Source organism: Lissotriton helveticus, chromosome 11, assembly GCF_964261635.1.
Source record: "Lissotriton helveticus chromosome 11, aLisHel1.1, whole genome shotgun sequence".
Taxonomy (NCBI): domain Eukaryota; kingdom Metazoa; phylum Chordata; class Amphibia; order Caudata; family Salamandridae; genus Lissotriton; species Lissotriton helveticus.
Genome location: NC_136072.1, coordinates 304,727,808 through 304,742,628, shown reverse-complemented (window position 1 = coordinate 304,742,628; position 14,821 = coordinate 304,727,808).

Here is a 14,821-nt window from a genome sequence, read left to right as displayed (position 1 = left end):
CCACAAGGACAATTGGTCCAGGGGGGCCTGACATCATAAAGCTAAAGCAAGAAGTTGTCTGACATGTGGTGCCATTCTGTTGCCTAGCAGTCTGACATCATAAAGCTAAAGCAAGATGCTTTCTGACATGAGAGCCACTCTGTTGCCTAACAAAGAGTAGGATACATTTATCTTGGTAATGATATGAGTTGCAGGGTAGACAGGATGCCCAACTGAAAGTGTTGATGGTAAGATGAAAGAAATTAGGACTTTATTTAGACTTCTATATTTGTATGAACGCAAGTTTGAGCATAAGAGTCTCAACTTCACTCTTGCTGAACTGGTAGGATTTGGCTAAAGAGAAGATGGAAATGATGCTATTCATAGTTTCTATCATTCCCGTTAACTGTAGCATAACCCTTCCTCTCTCAACTTATCAGCTGGCTTAATTGCTACTGGTGTACCATATCCTAAAACTAAAGAAGTGAGAATGGTGCGCTGCCACTTGGCTGGCAAAAAGATCTATGTCCTAATGTACGTGCTACAATTGTTTAGAGAGTTTTAGCAAATGAGTCAAGGGAATGCAGAGAAGTATGGGAGGTTATAAACACAAATTGAGATTTGATTTTTTTATTGAGCTGTTGATTTTCACAATAAAACAGACTCCATAGTATAGATCTGGTAACCCTTTATATAAATTAAAACTTTTTGTATTGCTTATATTAAATGTACTAACAGTGGACTTTTCCATCTGCAGATTATACTGAATGACCAGCAGTGGCAGTGTTTCACAGCAGAGTTTCTCTGAATTGCCGAGACTGAAGCAAAAAATAAAAGGAAGTCTTCTGGCATAGTGCATCATTTTACCAATTTACGTGGTAAGTAAAACGCCCAATCATTCTTTTGGGCATTAAAAAGATGTTCATAGCAACGGAATGTCCTCACTACTTTATAGTTGAAACCTGAGCCTGAATATAATTTCTGTCAAGAAAGAAGTAATATGGATCACATTATGTTGGTCATGATAGTTAATAAAAGACTGACTGACTCGAACTCTACTAAAACCTGCTTTAGATCCTGGTGATAGCAATGTTCCATTCGAGGAAATTGCTGCCTTTGAGGCTGAAATGCACCATCTCACGTATGAAAAATAGTGTTACATTCTCACGGTAGGAAGCTCATTTAACCTCTTCTCCTGCACTCTGTATGTTGGGCTCTGATACTCAAGATGGATTTTTGTTAAGGATAATCTGTCTTTGTACCCCCATCCCACTTTCAAAAAGGACACAGAGCTTTGACTGTTTCAGATTCCTTTACCATTCCCCCTCTTACGTGGCTGGCAGTCATGAATACGGATAGTAACCTACTGCATAGCTTCTGATATCTCATCCTCCTGTGTGGTCAGCTTCCACAAGGACAATTGGTCCAGGGGGGCCTGACATCATAAAGCTAAAGCAAGAAGTTGTCTGACATGTGGTGCCATTCTGTTGCCTAGCAGTCTGACATCATAAAGCTAAAGCAAGATGCTTTCTGACATGAGAGCCACTCTGTTGCCTAACAAAGAGTAGGATACATTTATCTTGGTAATGATATGAGTTGCAGGGTAGACAGGATGCCCAACTGAAAGTGTTGATGGTAAGATGAAAGAAATTAGGACTTTATTTAGACTTCTATATTTGTATGAACGCAAGTTTGAGCATAAGAGTCTCAACTTCACTCTTGCTGAACTGGTAGGATTTGGCTAAAGAGAAGATGGAAATGATGCTATTCATAGTTTCTATCATTCCCGTTAACTGTAGCATAACCCTTCCTCTCTCAACTTATCAGCTGGCTTAATTGCTACTGGTGTACCATATCCTAAAACTAAAGAAGTGAGAATGGTGCGCTGCCACTTGGCTGGCAAAAAGATCTATGTCCTAATGTACGTGCTACAATTGTTTAGAGAGTTTTAGCAAATGAGTCAAGGGAATGCAGAGAAGTATGGGAGGTTATAAACACAAATTGAGATTTGATTTTTTTATTGAGCTGTTGATTTTCACAATAAAACAGACTCCATAGTATAGATCTGGTAACCCTTTATATAAATCAAAACTTTTTGTATTGCTTATATTAAATGTACTAACAGTGGACTTTTCCATCTGCAGATTATACTGAATGACCAGCAGTGGCAGTGTTTCACAGCAGAGTTTCTCTGACTTGCCGAGACTGAAGCAAAAAAAAAAGGAAGTCTTCTGGCATAGTGCATCATTTTACCAATTTACGTGGTAAGTAAAACGCCCAATCATTCTTTTGGGCATTAAAAAGATGTTCATAGCAACGGAATGTCCTCACTACTTTATAGTGGAAACCTGTGCCTGAATATCATTTCTGTCAAGAAAGAAGTAATATGGATCACATTATGTTGGTCATGATAGTTAATAAAAGACTGACTGACTCGAACTCTACTAAAACCTGCTTTAGATCCTGGTGATAGCAATGTTCCATTCGAGGAAATTGCTGCCTTTGAGGCTGAAATGCACCATCTCACGTATGAAAAATAGTGTTACATTCTCACGGTAGGAAGCTCATTTAACCTCTTCTCCTGCACTCTGTATGTTGGGCTCTGATACTCAAGATGGATTTTTGTTAAGGATAATCTGTCTTTGTACCCCCATCCCACTTTCAAAAAGGACACAGAGCTTTGACTGTTTCAGATTCCTTTACCATTCCCCCTCCTACGTGGCTGGCAGTCATGAATACGGATAGTAACCTACTGCATAACTTCTGATATCTCATCCTCCTGTGTGGTCAGCTTCCACAAGGACAATTGGTCCAGGGGGGCCTGACATCATAAAGCTAAAGCAAGAAGTTGTCTGACATGTTGTGCCATTCTGTTGCCTAGCAGTCTGACATCATAAAGCTAAAGCAAGATGCTTTCTGACATGAGAGCCACTCTGTTGCCTAACAAAGAGTAGGATACATTTATCTTGGTAATGATATGAGTTGCAGGGTAGACAGGATGCCCAACTGAAAGTGTTGATGGTAAGATGAAAGAAATTAGGACTTTATTTAGACTTCTATATTTGTATGAACGCAAGTTTGAGCATAAGAGTCTCAACTTCACTCTTGCTGAACTGGTAGGATTTGGCTAAAGAGAAGATGGAAATGATGCTATTCATACTTTCTATCATTCCCGTTAACTGTAGCATAACCCTTCCTCTCTCAACTTATCAGCTGGCTTAATTGCTACTGGTGTACCATATCCTAAAACTAAAGAAGTGAGAATGGTGCGCTGCCACTTGGCTGGCAAAAAGATCTATGTCCTAATGTACGTGCTACAATTGTTTAGAGAGTTTTAGCAAATGAGTCAAGGGAATGCAGAGAAGTATGGGAGGTTATAAACACAAATTGAGATTTGATTTTTTATTGAGCTGTTGATTTTCACAATAAAACAGACTCCATAGTATAGATCTGGTAACCCTTTATATAAATTAAAACTTTTTGTATTGCTTATATTAAATGTACTAACAGTGGACTTTTCCATCTGCAGATTATACTGAATGACCAGCAGTGGCAGTGTTTCACAGCAGAGTTTCTCTGAATTGCCGAGACTGAAGCAAAAAATAAAAGGAAGTCTTCTGGCATAGTGCATCATTTTACCAATTTACGTGGTAAGTAAAACGCTCAAATCATTCTTTTGGGCATTAAAAAGATGTTCATAGCAACGGAATGTCCTCACTACTTTATAGTGGAAACCTGAGCCTGAATATAATTTCTGTCAAGAAAGAAGTAATATGGATCACATTATGTTGGTCATGATAGTTAATAAAAGACTGACTGACTCGAACTCTACTAAAACCTGCTTTAGATCCTGGTGATAGCAATGTTCCATTCGAGGAAATTGCTGCCTTTGAGGCTGAAATGCACCATCTCACGTATGAAAAATAGTGTTACATTCTCACGGTAGGAAGCTCATTTAACCTCTTCTCCTGCACTCTGTATGTTGGGCTCTGATACTCAAGATGGATTTTTGTTAAGGATAATCTGTCTTTGTACCCCCATCCCACTTTCAAAAAGGACACAGAGCTTTGACTGTTTCAGATTCCTTTACCATTCCCCCTCCTACGTGGCTGGCAGTCATGAATACGGATAGTAACCTACTGCATAACTTCTGATATCTCATCCTCCTGTGTGGTCAGCTTCCACAAGGACAATTGGTCCAGGGGGGCCTGACATCATAAAGCTAAAGCAAGAAGTTGTCTGACATGTGGTGCCATTCTGTTGCCTAGCAGTCTGACATCATAAAGCTAAAGCAAGATGCTTTCTGACATGAGAGCCACTCTGTTGCCTAACAAAGAGTAGGATACATTTATCTTGGTAATGATATGAGTTGCAGGGTAGACAGGATGCCCAACTGAAAGTGTTGATGGTAAGATGAAAGAAATTAGGACTTTATTTAGACTTCTATATTTGTATGAACGCAAGTTTGAGCATAAGAGTCTCAACTTCACTCTTGCTGAACTGGTAGGATTTGGCTAAAGAGAAGATGGAAATGATGCTATTCATAGTTTCTATCATTCCCGTTAACTGTAGCATAACCCTTCCTCTCTCAACTTATCAGCTGGCTTAATTGCTACTGGTGTACCATATCCTAAAACTAAAGAAGTGAGAATGGTGCGCTGCCACTTGGCTGGCAAAAAGATCTATGTCCTAATGTACGTGCTACAATTGTTTAGAGAGTTTTAGCAAATGAGTCAAGGGAATGCAGAGAAGTATGGGAGGTTATAAACACAAATTGAGATTTGATTTTTTATTGAGCTGTTGATTTTCACAATAAAACAGACTCCATAGTATAGATCTGGTAACCCTTTATATAAATTAAAACTTTTTGTATTGCTTATATTAAATGTACTAACAGTGGACTTTTCCATCTGCAGATTATACTGAATGACCAGCAGTGGCAGTGTTTCACAGCAGAGTTTCTCTGAATTGCCGAGACTGAAGCAAAAAATAAAAGGAAGTCTTCTGGCATAGTGCATCATTTTACCAATTTACGTGGTAAGTAAAACGCTCAAATCATTCTTTTGGGCATTAAAAAGATGTTCATAGCAACGGAATGTCCTCACTACTTTATAGTGGAAACCTGAGCCTGAATATAATTTCTGTCAAGAAAGAAGTAATATGGATCACATTATGTTGGTCATGATAGTTAATAAAAGACTGACTGACTCGAACTCTACTAAAACCTGCTTTAGATCCTGGTGATAGCAATGTTCCATTCGAGGAAATTGCTGCCTTTGAGGCTGAAATGCACCATCTCACGTATGAAAAATAGTGTTACATTCTCACGGTAGGAAGCTCATTTAACCTCTTCTCCTGCACTCTGTATGTTGGGCTCTGATACTCAAGATGGATTTTTGTTAAGGATAATCTGTCTTTGTACCCCCATCCCACTTTCAAAAAGGACACAGAGCTTTGACTGTTTCAGATTCCTTTACCATTCCCCCTCCTACGTGGCTGGCAGTCATGAATACGGATAGTAACCTACTGCATAACTTCTGATATCTCATCCTCCTGTGTGGTCAGCTTCCACAAGGACAATTGGTCCAGGGGGGCCTGACATCATAAAGCTAAAGCAAGAAGTTGTCTGACATGTGGTGCCATTCTGTTGCCTAGCAGTCTGACATCATAAAGCTAAAGCAAGATGCTTTCTGACATGAGAGCCACTCTGTTGCCTAACAAAGAGTAGGATACATTTATCTTGGTAATGATATGAGTTGCAGGGTAGACAGGATGCCCAACTGAAAGTGTTGATGGTAAGATGAAAGAAATTAGGACTTTATTTAGACTTCTATATTTGTATGAACGCAAGTTTGAGCATAAGAGTCTCAACTTCACTCTTGCTGAACTGGTAGGATTTGGCTAAAGAGAAGATGGAAATGATGCTATTCATAGTTTCTATCATTCCCGTTAACTGTAGCATAACCCTTCCTCTCTCAACTTATCAGCTGGCTTAATTGCTACTGGTGTACCATATCCTAAAACTAAAGAAGTGAGAATGGTGCGCTGCCACTTGGCTGGCAAAAAGATCTATGTCCTAATGTACGTGCTACAATTGTTTAGAGAGTTTTAGCAAATGAGTCAAGGGAATGCAGAGAAGTATGGGAGGTTATAAACACAAATTGAGATTTGATTTTTTTATTGAGCTGTTGATTTTCACAATAAAACAGACTCCATAGTATAGATCTGGTAACCCTTTATATAAATCAAAACTTTTTGTATTGCTTATATTAAATGTACTAACAGTGGACTTTTCCATCTGCAGATTATACTGAATGACCAGCAGTGGCAGTGTTTCACAGCAGAGTTTCTCTGACTTGCCGAGACTGAAGCAAAAAAAAAAGGAAGTCTTCTGGCATAGTGCATCATTTTACCAATTTACGTGGTAAGTAAAACGCCCAATCATTCTTTTGGGCATTAAAAAGATGTTCATAGCAACGGAATGTCCTCACTACTTTATAGTGGAAACCTGTGCCTGAATATCATTTCTGTCAAGAAAGAAGTAATATGGATCACATTATGTTGGTCATGATAGTTAATAAAAGACTGACTGACTCGAACTCTACTAAAACCTGCTTTAGATCCTGGTGATAGCAATGTTCCATTCGAGGAAATTGCTGCCTTTGAGGCTGAAATGCACCATCTCACGTATGAAAAATAGTGTTACATTCTCACGGTAGGAAGCTCATTTAACCTCTTCTCCTGCACTCTGTATGTTGGGCTCTGATACTCAAGATGGATTTTTGTTAAGGATAATCTGTCTTTGTACCCCCATCCCACTTTCAAAAAGGACACAGAGCTTTGACTGTTTCAGATTCCTTTACCATTCCCCCTCCTACGTGGCTGGCAGTCATGAATACGGATAGTAACCTACTGCATAACTTCTGATATCTCATCCTCCTGTGTGGTCAGCTTCCACAAGGACAATTGGTCCAGGGGGGCCTGACATCATAAAGCTAAAGCAAGAAGTTGTCTGACATGTGGTGCCATTCTGTTGCCTAGCAGTCTGACATCATAAAGCTAAAGCAAGATGCTTTCTGACATGAGAGCCACTCTGTTGCCTAACAAAAGAGTAGGATACATTTATCTTGGTAATGATATGAGTTGCAGGGTAGACAGGATGCCCAACTGAAAGTGTTGATGGTAAGATGAAAGAAATTAGGACTTTATTTAGACTTCTATATTTGTATGAACGCAAGTTTGAGCATAAGAGTCTCAACTTCACTCTTGCTGAACTGGTAGGATTTGGCTAAAGAGAAGATGGAAATGATGCTATTCATAGTTTCTATCATTCCCGTTAACTGTAGCATAACCCTTCCTCTCTCAACTTATCAGCTGGCTTAATTGCTACTGGTGTACCATATCCTAAAACTAAAGAAGTGAGAATGGTGCGCTGCCACTTGGCTGGCAAAAAGATCTATGTCCTAATGTACGTGCTACAATTGTTTAGAGAGTTTTAGCAAATGAGTCAAGGGAATGCAGAGAAGTATGGGAGGTTATAAACACAAATTGAGATTTGATTTTTTTATTGAGCTGTTGATTTTCACAATAAAACAGACTCCATAGTATAGATCTGGTAACCCTTTATATAAATCAAAACTTTTTGTATTGCTTATATTAAATGTACTAACAGTGGACTTTTCCATCTGCAGATTATACTGAATGACCAGCAGTGGCAGTGTTTCACAGCAGAGTTTCTCTGAATTGCCGAGACTGAAGCAAAAAAAAAGGAAGTCTTCTGGCATAGTGCATCATTTTACCAATTTACGTGGTAAGTAAAATGCCCAATCATTCTTTTGGGCATTAAAAAGATGTTCATAGCAACGGAATGTCCTCACTACTTTATAGTGGAAACCTGAGCCTGAATATCATTTCTGTCAAGAAAGAAGTAATATGGATCACATTATGTTGGTTATGATAGTTAATAAAAGACTGACTGACTCGAACTCTACTAAAACCTGCTTTAGATCCTGGTGATAGCAATGTTCCATTCGAGGAAATTGCTGCCTTTGAGGCTGAAATGCACCATCTCACGTATGAAAAATAGTGTTACATTCTCACGGTAGGAAGCTCATTTAACCTCTTCTCCTGCACTCTGTATGTTGGGCTCTGATACTCAAGATGGATTTTTGTGAAGGATAATCTGTCTTTGTACCCCCATCCCACTTTCAAAAAGGACACAGAGCTTTGACTGTTTCAGATTCCTTTACCATTCCCCCTCCTACGTGGCTGGCAGTCATGAATACGGATAGTAACCTACTGCATAACTTCTGATATCTCATCCTCCTGTGTGGTCAGCTTCCACAAGGACAATTGGTCCAGGGGGGCCTGACATCATAAAGCTAAAGCAAGAAGTTGTCTGACATGTGGTGCCATTCTGTTGCCTAGCAGTCTGACATCATAAAGCTAAAGCAAGATGCTTTCTGACATGAGAGCCACTCTGTTGCCTAACAAAGAGTAGGATACATTTATCTTGGTAATGATATGAGTTGCAGGGTAGACAGGATGCCCAACTGAAAGTGTTGATGGTAAGATGAAAGAAATTAGGGCTTTATTTAGACTTCTATATTTGTATGAACGCAAGTTTGAGCATAAGAGTCTCAACTTCACTCTTGCTGAACTGGTAGGATTTGGCTAAAGAGAAGATGGAAATGATGCTATTCATAGTTTCTATCATTCCCGTTAACTGTAGCATAACCCTTCCTCTCTCAACTTATCAGCTGGCTTAATTGCTACTGGTGTACCATATCCTAAAACTAAAGAAGTGAGAATGGTGCGCTGCCACTTGGCTGGCAAAAAGATCTATGTCCTAATGTACGTGCTACAATTGTTTAGAGAGTTTTAGCAAATGAGTCAAGGGAATGCAGAGAAGTATGGGAGGTTATAAACAAAAATTGAGATTTGATTTTTTTATTGAGCTGTTGATTTTCACAATAAAACAGACTCCATAGTATAGATCTGGTAACCCTTTATATAAATCAAAACTTTTTGTATTGCTTATATTAAATGTACTAACAGTGGACTTTTCCATCTGCAGATTATACTGAATGACCAGCAGTGGCAGTGTTTCACAGCAGAGTTTCTCTGAATTGCCGAGACTGAAGCAAAAAATAAAAGGAAGTCTTCTGGCATAGTGCATCATTTTACCAATTTACGTGGTAAGTAAAACGCCCAATCATTCTTTTGGGCATTAAAAAGATGTTCATAGCAACGGAATGTCCTCACTACTTTATAGTGGAAACCTGAGCCTGAATATCATTTCTGTCAAGAAAGAAGTAATATGGATCACATTATGTTGGTCATGATAGTTAATAAAAGACTGACTGACTCGAACTCTACTAAAACCTGCTTTAGATCCTGGTGATAGCAATGTTCCATTCGAGGAAATTGCTGCCTTTGAGGCTGAAATGCACCATCTCACGTATGAAAAATAGTGTTACATTCTCACGGTAGGAAGCTCATTTAACCTCTTCTCCTGCACTCTGTATGTTGGGCTCTGATACTCAAGATGGATTTTTGTTAAGGATAATCTGTCTTTGTACCCCCATCCCACTTTCAAAAAGGACACAGAGCTTTGACTGTATAAGATTCCTTTACCATTCCCCCTCTTACGTGGCTGGCAGTCATGAATACGGATAGTAACCTACTGCATAACTTCTGATATCTCATCCTCCTGTGTGGTCAGCTTCCACAAGGACAATTGGTCCAGGGGGGCCTGACATCATAAAGCTAAAGCAAGAAGTTGTCTGACATGTGGTGCCATTCTGTTGCCTAGCAGTCTGACATCATAAAGCTAAAGCAAGATGCTTTCTGACATGAGAGCCACTCTGTTGCCTAACAAAGAGTAGGATACATTTATCTTGGTAATGATATGAGTTGCAGGGTAGACAGGATGCCCAACTGAAAGTGTTGATGGTAAGATGAAAGAAATTAGGACTTTATTTAGACTTCTATATTTGTATGAACGCAAGTTTGAGCATAAGAGTCTCAACTTCACTCTTGCTGAACTGGTAGGATTTGGCTAAAGAGAAGATGGAAATGATGCTATTCATAGTTTCTATCATTCCCGTTAACTGTAGCATAACCCTTCCTCTCTCAACTTATCAGCTGGCTTAATTGCTACTGGTGTACCATATCCTAAAACTAAAGAAGTGAGAATGGTGCGCTGCCACTTGGCTGGCAAAAAGATCTATGTCCTAATGTACGTGCTACAATTGTTTCGAGAGTTTTAGCAAATGAGTCAAGGGAATGCAGAGAAGTATGGGAGGTTATAAACACAAATTGAGATTAGATTTTTTTATTGAGCTGTTGATTTTCACAATAAAACAGACTCCATAGTATAGATCTGGTAACCCTTTATATAAATCAAAACTTTTTGTATTGCTTATATTAAATGTACTAACAGTGGACTTTTCCATCTGCAGATTATACTGAATGACCAGCAGTGGCAGTGTTTCACAGCAGAGTTTCTCTGACTTGCCGAGACTGAAGCAAAAAAAAAAGGAAGTCTTCTGGCATAGTGCATCATTTTACCAATTTACGTGGTAAGTAAAACGCCCAATCATTCTTTTGGGCATTAAAAAGATGTTCATAGCAACGGAATGTCCTCACTACTTTATAGTGGAAACCTGTGCCTGAATATCATTTCTGTCAAGAAAGAAGTAATATGGATCACATTATGTTGGTTATGATAGTTAATAAAAGACTGACTGACTCGAACTCTACTAAAACCTGCTTTAGATCCTGGTGATAGCAATGTTCCATTCGAGGAAATTGCTGCCTTTGAGGCTGAAATGCACCATCTCACGTATGAAAAATAGTGTTACATTCTCACGGTAGGAAGCTCATTTAACCTCTTCTCCTGCACTCTGTATGTTGGGCTCTGATACTCAAGATGGATTTTTGTGAAGGATAATCTGTCTTTGTACCCCCATCCCACTTTCAAAAAGGACACAGAGCTTTGACTGTTTCAGATTCCTTTACCATTCCCCCTCCTACGTGGCTGGCAGTCATGAATACGGATAGTAACCTACTGCATAACTTCTGATATCTCATCCTCCTGTGTGGTCAGCTTCCACAAGGACAATTGGTCCAGGGGGGCCTGACATCATAAAGCTAAAGCAAGAAGTTGTCTGACATGTGGTGCCATTCTGTTGCCTAGCAGTCTGACATCATAAAGCTAAAGCAAGATGCTTTCTGACATGAGAGCCACTCTGTTGCCTAACAAAGAGTAGGATACATTTATCTTGGTAATGATATGAGTTGCAGGGTAGACAGGATGCCCAACTGAAAGTGTTGATGGTAAGATGAAAGAAATTAGGGCTTTATTTAGACTTCTATATTTGTATGAACGCAAGTTTGAGCATAAGAGTCTCAACTTCACTCTTGCTGAACTGGTAGGATTTGGCTAAAGAGAAGATGGAAATGATGCTATTCATAGTTTCTATCATTCCCGTTAACTGTAGCATAACCCTTCCTCTCTCAACTTATCAGCTGGCTTAATTGCTACTGGTGTACCATATCCTAAAACTAAAGAAGTGAGAATGGTGCGCTGCCACTTGGCTGGCAAAAAGATCTATGTCCTAATGTACGTGCTACAATTGTTTAGAGAGTTTTAGCAAATGAGTCAAGGGAATGCAGAGAAGTATGGGAGGTTATAAACAAAAATTGAGATTTGATTTTTTTATTGAGCTGTTGATTTTCACAATAAAACAGACTCCATAGTATAGATCTGGTAACCCTTTATATAAATCAAAACTTTTTGTATTGCTTATATTAAATGTACTAACAGTGGACTTTTCCATCTGCAGATTATACTGAATGACCAGCAGTGGCAGTGTTTCACAGCAGAGTTTCTCTGAATTGCCGAGACTGAAGCAAAAAATAAAAGGAAGTCTTCTGGCATAGTGCATCATTTTACCAATTTACGTGGTAAGTAAAACGCCCAATCATTCTTTTGGGCATTAAAAAGATGTTCATAGCAACGGAATGTCCTCACTACTTTATAGTGGAAACCTGAGCCTGAATATCATTTCTGTCAAGAAAGAAGTAATATGGATCACATTATGTTGGTCATGATAGTTAATAAAAGACTGACTGACTCGAACTCTACTAAAACCTGCTTTAGATCCTGGTGATAGCAATGTTCCATTCGAGGAAATTGCTGCCTTTGAGGCTGAAATGCACCATCTCACGTATGAAAAATAGTGTTACATTCTCACGGTAGGAAGCTCATTTAACCTCTTCTCCTGCACTCTGTATGTTGGGCTAAGATACTCAAGATGGATTTTTGTTAAGGATAATCTGTCTTTGTACCCCCATCCCACTTTCAAAAAGGACACAGAGCTTTGACTGTATAAGATTCCTTTACCATTCCCCCTCTTACGTGGCTGGCAGTCATGAATACGGATAGTAACCTACTGCATAACTTCTGATATCTCATCCTCCTGTGTGGTCAGCTTCCACAAGGACAATTGGTCCAGGGGGGCCTGACATCATAAAGCTAAAGCAAGAAGTTGTCTGACATGTGGTGCCATTCTGTTGCCTAGCAGTCTGACATCATAAAGCTAAAGCAAGATGCTTTCTGACATGAGAGCCACTCTGTTGCCTAACAAAGAGTAGGATACATTTATCTTGGTAATGATATGAGTTGCAGGGTAGACAGGATGCCCAACTGAAAGTGTTGATGGTAAGATGAAAGAAATTAGGACTTTATTTAGACTTCTATATTTGTATGAACGCAAGTTTGAGCATAAGAGTCTCAACTTCACTCTTGCTGAACTGGTAGGATTTGGCTAAAGAGAAGATGGAAATGATGCTATTCATAGTTTCTATCATTCCCGTTAACTGTAGCATAACCCTTCCTCTCTCAACTTATCAGCTGGCTTAATTGCTACTGGTGTACCATATCCTAAAACTAAAGAAGTGAGAATGGTGCGCTGCCACTTGGCTGGCAAAAAGATCTATGTCCTAATGTACGTGCTACAATTGTTTCGAGAGTTTTAGCAAATGAGTCAAGGGAATGCAGAGAAGTATGGGAGGTTATAAACACAAATTGAGATTAGATTTTTTTATTGAGCTGTTGATTTTCACAATAAAACAGACTCCATAGTATAGATCTGGTAGCCCTTTATATAAATCAAAACTTTTTGTATTGCTTATATTAAATGTACTAACAGTGGACTTTTCCATCTGCAGATTATACTGAATGACCAGCAGTGGCAGTGTTTCACAGCAGAGTTTCTCTGACTTGCCGAGACTGAAGCAAAAAAAAAAGGAAGTCTTCTGGCATAGTGCATCATTTTACCAATTTACGTGGTAAGTAAAACGCCCAATCATTCTTTTGGGCATTAAAAAGATGTTCATAGCAACGGAATGTCCTCACTACTTTATAGTGGAAACCTGTGCCTGAATATCATTTCTGTCAAGAAAGAAGTAATATGGATCACATTATGTTGGTCATGATAGTTAATAAAAGACTGACTGACTCGAACTCTACTAAAACCTGCTTTAGATCCTGGTGATAGCAATGTTCCATTCGAGGAAATTGCTGCCTTTGAGGCTGAAATGCACCATCTCACGTATGAAAAATAGTGTTACATTCTCACGGTAGGAAGCTCATTTAACCTCTTCTCCTGCACTCTGTATGTTGGGCTCTGATACTCAAGATGGATTTTTGTGAAGGATAATCTGTCTTTGTACCCCCATCCCACTTTCAAAAAGGACACAGAGCTTTGACTGTATAAGATTCCTTTACCATTCCCCCTCTTACGTGGCTGGCAGTCATGAATACGGATAGTAACCTACTGCATAACTTCTGATATCTCATCCTCCTGTGTGGTCAGCTTCCACAAGGACAATTGGTCCAGGGGGGCCTGACATCATAAAGCTAAAGCAAGAAGTTGTCTGACATGTGGTGCCATTCTGTTGCCTAGCAGTCTGACATCATAAAGCTAAAGCAAGATGCTTTCTGACATGAGAGCCACTCTGTTGCCTAACAAAGAGTAGGATACATTTATCTTGGTAATGATATGAGTTGCAGGGTAGACAGGATGCCCAACTGAAAGTGTTGATGGTAAGATGAAAGAAATTAGGGCTTTATTTAGACTTCTATATTTGTATGAACGCAAGTTTGAGCATAAGAGTCTCAACTTCACTCTTGCTGAACTGGTAGGATTTGGCAAAAGAGAAGATGGAAATGATGCTATTCATAGTTTCTATCATTCCCGTTAACTGTAGCATAACCCTTCCTCTCTCAACTTATCAGCTGGCTTAATTGCTACTGGTGTACCATATCCTAAAACTAAAGAAGTGAGAATGGTGCGCTGCCACTTGGCTGGCAAAAAGATCTATGTCCTAATGTACGTGCTACAATTGTTTAGAGAGTTTTAGCAAATGAGTCAAGGGAATGCAGAGAAGTATGGGAGGTTATAAACAAAAATTGAGATTTGATTTTTTTATTGAGCTGTTGATTTTCACAATAAAACAGACTCCATAGTATAGATCTGGTAACCCTTTATATAAATCAAAACTTTTTGTATTGCTTATATTAAATGTACTAACAGTGGACTTTTCCATCTGCAGATTATACTGAATGACCAGCAGTGGCAGTGTTTCACAGCAGAGTTTCTCTGAATTGCCGAGACTGAAGCAAAAAATAAAAGGAAGTCTTCTGGCATAGTGCATCATTTTACCAATTTACGTGGTAAGTAAAACGCCCAATCATTCTTTTGGGCATTAAAAAGATGTTCATAGCAACGGAATGTCCTCACTACTTTATAGTGGAAACCTGAGCCTGAATATC